Below are 6,974 nucleotides of genomic sequence, written 5' to 3'. Positions count from 1 at the left end.
AGAGAGAGAGAGAGAGAGAGAGAGAAGGTCCTCGACCATGTATAATAATTTATAAATCCTTAGCCTAAACTGAGCGAGTTTCGGGGGAGTGACTTAATAATTCATAGATAGATCAACGGGGCTGATTGAGCGATCGATCGATAAGTCTACTCTTTGACTTCATTAAAGTATTGATATTTGATCTATTTCAGCGCAACCCAGGTCATGACGATAATTATTATTGTGCCCATCAGCGATTGGAGTAGATTTGACAGAGGGTGAAATGTGAATTGTAGGGCAAACAATGATCTAATTTATGTCGATTGGGGCGTAAAATATCTACGACTGCAACGCGTTCCTATTATCAAAGAGGACAGAATGGTATTGCCATGTGTATTTGTTGTTGTGGTTGTTGTTGTTGTTGTTGTTGTTGTTGTTGTTGTTGTTGTCGTTGTTGCTGTTGTCGGTATTATACAAGTGGTTGCTATTACTACAGCAACTGTAGTAGTTACGATTTTCATGGCACTTGCTACACAATGACGTCATATAAGAGCCGAGGATAAGTGGTGTTTGGAGGTAGAAAGAAGCAAAGAAAAGGAGAAGGAGGGAAACGGGTGAAAGATGTTTTGATAGGAAGGAAGGAATAAACTACGCCAGAGATATTTGATAGGAAAGAAGGAGCAAACTACACCAGAGCTCCTTCCAACCATCCACCCAAATCGTCTGAAACCAACGGTAATGCGACCATCAAACACCCCAACACCATCTGCCAAACACAATCTATTGTCAATAAAATTATTATGAGATCCCCCGCCCAATCAAAGACTTTATAATTCTATTTATAACCTTCTTGGCCTCAATGCAGATCTTACATAATGGGCGGGGCAAGCTCAAACAGAGGACCGTGGAGATTTCTTTCCCCGGAATAAGTCGCTAACACAACACTCCGAGTGTGACAGCGCCCGAAAGGAATTTTCCTTTTCGGACCGAATTCGGAAATCTGCTCGTAAACAAAGATATCACATGGCTGGTTGGAGAATGCCAATGATAGGTCCTACTTGTTTTCTTTCCCTCTGTGGTTTCTTTCTCTCTGTCTTAGCTTTTTCTCTGTCTTAGCTTTTCCCTAGCACTAAATGACAGTCAGGTATCATGTATTATTTTGCTTATTTGAGTAAAGAGAAGCACATCGACAAAATAATGATCATTTCGAGTTGGGAAAAAGCAAGAGTAAGTTTGAGTAAAGAGAAACACATAGACACAATAATCGTCATTTAGTTCTGGGGGAAAATAAGACAGACAGACAGAAACAATAGAGAGAAAATAAAGAAGTAGGACCTAATTGACGCACTTTCCAACCAACCGCTAAATAAGCAAGACAGGCGGAAACAATAAAGGGGAAAGTGAAGAAGCAGAGACTTACTCGTGGTGCCCTCAAACCGCTCGCTTACTGGAACTTACAGTCAAGAGGTTGGGGGCTCTCGACGTCGTGGCCTAGAGGTTAAGGTGTTGGCCTAGAGGTTAAAGGTCCCGGGTTCGAATCCGGGTAGCGACCAAAAATTTTCTTCTCTAAAATTGTCTCCTTTCACCTCTTTTCCTGCTCCCTAGCAATTTTCTGTTGTCTGCTTTCATTTCCACTTTTTGCCCCTACCCCCTCACCTCCTTTGCCCCCTCCTATGGGCTCCTGACTCTTTCTGCAGCCTTTCTACTGCTACTCCTTGGCTCCTCCTTACTGCTGTCTTTCTGCCACACCCCTGATCTTCTGGTAGGAAAGATCTACACCTAGCCTTCTCGGACAAGGGCAAAAAATCTCGGAGGGCCCGTGTGCAAGTTGCGCACGTTAAAGATCCCTTGGTGGTCTAAAATCGATAAGAGTAGGCTTCGGCCGCCACCAGGACAAAATTCAAAATTTCCTACCAACTGAAAATATTAGGTGTGTCCGGCGCGCTCATATGACCTTATGCAGTTGCGAGCGCCGTAAAACACTTTACAAAAACAAACAAGACAAGAGGTTACGCAAATACTGCTGCAGCCTGTGACAGCCATTTCAGTCACATAACCATGTCTGGGAAATACTCCAAAGTCACTGTTGTGTGTAGCGTGACGGTCGTATCTAGATTTCCTTCTTCAAAGGTGACTTAGGTTTAGTTTAACGACCTTCAAAAACATTTTAATAACACTTAGAAACTCTTTCATGCCGAATTTTATATTGTGCGACATACGGAAATAACCGGTATTGGGTCCTATCTATCGGGAATATGTCCTGAAAGAGTTAAAAAAGCGAGACCACTGAGGAAGTTGGCTGAGAGAAGAGGGATGGGGATGGGGATGGGGATGGGGATGGAGGGAGCTGGGATCTGAACGTTCAGGTTTTCGCCATTTTCTAAACAGGATTCTGTCTCGTGGCTGTGCCCCACACGACCTTGTCACTCAGTGCTGCTCCACACCTGGCCCGTAAGATCACACTGATCTCATACCTTGCGAATGTAGTAGTCGGGCGAAGGTACGCTAAGGACACAGTTTACGTACAAATCTTTAACTGTTTAAAGACGTAGCGGACACATATATCCGATCATCAGAAGACCAAAAGGCAAAGTTGCTGCAAATTTCGAACCATCATACACAGTGGATGGTTGGCGGGTGCTCTGGGGGGGGGGGGGGGTCGCTTCTTCTCTCCTATCTAACATCTATCGTCCTTATCTCCCCTCCTTCTTTTTAAAGTTTGTTACTCTCTTGTAACACCTTTTATCTTCTGGCCTTATGCAGTTGCGAGCGCCGTAAAATCTCTACCAAAACAAACATCATACATAAACTAGAAATGCTTGTCTGCAAAATTCGTGGTACCCAAGCTGTTGCATGCCTTTAGAAGTTTAGTATGGCAACAGAATTTTAAAAATCTGTTTGAAAGATGAAGTAATGGCCCCAAAACAGCACGTCTTCAAGCGTTGTTGAATGACCACAATACGCGTCCTTAATGACTTAATAGCAAAATTATAATTATAAAGTTCTATCTGCTCAGTACCCAGTTTCGAGAAATTTGATGTAAAAATATTTTGAGTTACAGAAAACCTCGAGCTTTTTCTGATGCAATTCTCTGAATATTATTAAGGATTCCGAATAAGCTTACGATTTTGATAGAGGAGATAGAATATTTAGTTCTCATAGTTCTCATAGTTTAGTTTCTGAACCCATAGTCCTTGTAACTCAAAATAACCAAAAATGTCAGATAGAACTTTGTAATTCCCAGGTAGCGAAATATTGATGGGATTTTACAAAAATCGAATTATGATAACAGCAATCCAGTCAATGACGTCCACGACACACTCTGATGAGTTTGGGAACAATAAATTCAACAACAGATTGTGCATAGGTGGGGTGACAAAAGGATGTCATGTTGTGTATTATTATAATATTCTGTAATATTACAGAATATCATGCGGTGGAACACAATCAGGACAGTTTTGTTCGTCAAGTTATTACTCGAAAAAAAAATCATCTAACTGTTGGTTGGTATTCATGTTTGTTTGTCTGTCTGTTTGAATCTATCTATTTATCTGTCGTGAAACACAAATCACGACAGTTTTGTTCACAGAGTTATTATTCGAAAAGATTGATCAAACAGTTGGTTGGTACTCATGTTTGTTTGGTCAAAGAGAAGCACATCGACACAAGAAATGGTCATTTAGTGCTGAGAAAAAGTAAGTCACTCAGACAGAAACAGCAGAGGAACAGTCAGGAAGTAAGAAGACCAACAAGTGGTGCCCTCCAACCACCCGCTAATTGGTATTCAAAACCATTCAAATGAACTGATCTTTAGTTTTAGTAGAGGTTTTACGGGCGCTCGCAACTGCATACGGTCATATGAGCGCCAGAAGATTAGAGGCGTTACAAGAGAGTAACAAACATAAAAAAGAAGAAGGGGAGAAAAGGACGATAGATGTTTGATAGGAAAGAAGAAGCAAACCACACCAGAGTACCCGCCAACCAACCACTGATCTTAACTTAGTTGAAACTATTTTTAAAAGCTCTCGGATGCTTTACCCAGATACGCTCAGATACGCAACGTTGGACAGAACTAGTAAATACTAAGAATAAAAAAAGGCTAGCAAAAAAATCGAAATGACAAAAACAAAAAATCCCAGCGATATTACACAAGGCATAACATGGCGCTTCGACAGTATTGTTATGGCTCCCAGGGCCTTAATAGTTTCAGAACAATTCATTTACCCGGCCGGCAATATTGATGTAGATGGAATCTTTTTGCGCCTAGAACAGTGAGTTGTTCACCGGGATTCATTTATCACTGTCCGGGGGATTGGCATGCATCTGAACCGATTTCTAATAAAAGCTCGGTATCAAAGCTAAAACCCAGTTACAGTTTCGATTAGCGTTGAAGAAGGTGTCACATTGAATGATCACACCTGGAGACCGTAAATATTACGCCGGTTCGTTAGTGGGGTTTATTTCAGGAAGCATTGGGCGACGCATTCGTTTTGCTCAACGTTACACGCAATTTGTTTTCGTTACCGTATGCCTCTTTTTAGAATGCTATCACGCAGTGCATACCATTTACAATCACTTTCTCTCTCCCTTTCTCTGTCTGTCTGTCTGTCTGTCTGTCTGTCTGTCTGTCTGTCTGTCTGTCTGTCTGTCTGTCTGTCTGTCTGTCTGTCTGTCTGTCTGTCTGTCTGTCTCTCTCTCTCTCTCTCTCTCTCTCTCTCTCTCTCTCTCTCTCTCTCTCTCTCTCTCTGATTCACTGACAAGCTCATAACATTGTTCAAAAGTGCTCCTTCACTCACCCCCACCCCCTTTCCTCTCCTAATGACACCCCTTCTCCAGTTCCTTGGAAAAAAAAGAAGGTAGACAGCAATAACTGATCAATTAATGAGACACAAAAGAGATTGAGATCCAGCAAGATCTATTTACATACGTAATAGATTATCCGATACAGTGACACCAAGAACGTAAGTACCGCAGCGTGGTAGAATCAGGCATTCGTCTTAAATGACGAAATTGAAGTAACCGACATTTAATTTTTCCACCTGTTGGCCAATTTTTTAAACGAATTTCTTGTTTTCCTTTTTTAACTCAGCACCTTTGATGTCCATTTAAGCACGCGTTGCCGTATTGATTTTTACCTAAAAACGTTGATGAAAAGCACAAAATACATAAATATGCAGTTTCCATAAACACTCAAGCTTTGGAAGTCGCCAGACTTTGGCAGCTATTTTCTTGCTAACTTTTTACTCTGAAACCAGGCGTCCCTTAATCACCTCCTTCAATCACAGATATCTCGACTTATAATCAGAAAAATCTCAGCTTCCCGGGAAGCATACAGTGCAAGCAGTTGATTAGGCGCCGAGACACTAACAAACTGACATGATCTTTTACTGTCAATAGCTAGATATCCATTCCCACCCAGGTGAAGTGAGGAAAATTCGTGTTAAGTGCATTTCCCAAGGACATAACGTGGGGCCCCTGACGGGATTCACAAAAAAAACCCCAAGACAAATAAACAACCTTTTAGATTCTACCATTAACTCCAAATGCTCCCCCCCCCCCTCTCCCTAACAAACCGCCCAACGTATAAAAAGATAAAAATTGGACAAGCGCCTGATTTCACCGCGTCATGACCCAATTGTCATTTCTTGGATCACAATGCGGGAGAGACGAGCTTACGTCAGCACCTTAGTGCCAGAAGCATAGACAGACAGGCTACTAGGGTGTCCTTCAGTGCTAAGCGGCTAGGTTCGCGATTATTGAAACCTAGGAATCGTAGGGATCGACTCCGAACCCAATTACTTACTCTCTAATGTTGTAGTTTCTTAATAATAATAATAATAATAATAATAATAATAATAATAATAATAATAATGATAAATAGCATTTGAATAGCATCCCCACCACTCGAAAGCAAGCTCTATGTGCTTCACACTATATTATTACCCCAGCAGACCATAAAAAACTCAGAAACATTCTTAGCTTCCCAGGAAGCATACAGTGCAAGAGGCTGGTAAAGCGCTCAAACACTAACAAAGCACTTCTGGTGGTTGCCTGGTTAGCTCAAAAACATATTCAAGAATTAGGATGACCTTGATTTCGGAACACTACAAAGCATCAACTTTTATTTTTCCAAAATGAATTCTTAAAAAAAAAAATGATTTTAGTGATTAAAGTTACTGATAACTGTTGGTTTACGTAAAAAGGTGTCGGAACTTTTCTTCAGCATTAATCGTGGGAATCGGTTCCAGAATCGATTCTTCGCTCAGCTCTAGACTGTCCTGAGACCTTCACAGCGGGGGACGTGATTAAAATTTATCTGTCTGATAGGGCATTACATTACATTACATTACATTACATTGCTGGAGTTCCGGGTTTCCTTCTGGAACCATGAAGTGGTCTTGTGTTTTCTAAGCCCTTAATTGTCACGAGTGCAAACCAACACGTTGTTTTTGTTAATATTATTGTTGTTGTCGTTGTTATTGTTTTTCTTTTTTCCTTGAACCGTGAAGTGGTCTCGTATTTGTTGAGCTCCTGTTACGAGTGCTCACCGACGTTTTTATTGTTGTTGTTATTGTTGTTGTTGTTGTTGTTGTTGCTGTTGTTGTTGTTGCTGTTGTTGTTGTTGTTGCTGTTGTTGTTGTCTTTGTTGTTGAAGTCGTTATTGCTGTTGAAATCGTTGTTGTTGTCGTTGTCGTTGTTGTTGTTGTTGAGATTCCTTGTTGTTTTTGTTGTTGTTGTCAGTATCTGTGATGATGGTGCTATTAACGTTTTAATAACAATAGTGGAGGACAAATAATCTCTAGATTGGATACCGCAAAAACTTCATTATGCCCATCCTGAACAAAATGTGCGATCTCAGTCGCAACTACCTCTATATTTACAAACCCTGTAAACCACAGAAGACATTCTGTGGGTGGTTGGCGGGTGCTCTGGTGTGGTTTGCTTCTTCTTTCCTATCAAACATCTATCGTTCTTATCTCTCCTCCTTCTTTTTA

At 41.1% G+C, this 6,974-nt stretch overlaps 1 protein-coding gene across 1 annotated transcript in view; it reads right to left on the bottom strand.

Annotated features, from left to right (window-relative positions):
* LOC101847200 overlaps nucleotides 1-6,974 on the bottom strand; it is a gene marked incomplete at its 5' end in the record, with an annotated part of 65,237 nt that overhangs the window by 49,938 nt on the left and 8,325 nt on the right.

Source organism: Aplysia californica, unplaced genomic scaffold, assembly GCF_000002075.1.
Source record: "Aplysia californica isolate F4 #8 unplaced genomic scaffold, AplCal3.0 scaffold00302, whole genome shotgun sequence".
Classification (NCBI taxonomy): Eukaryota; Metazoa; Mollusca; class Gastropoda; order Aplysiida; family Aplysiidae; genus Aplysia; species Aplysia californica.
Note: the sequence above shows the minus strand (reverse complement) of the source record. Positions and strands in the feature narration are given on the sequence as shown.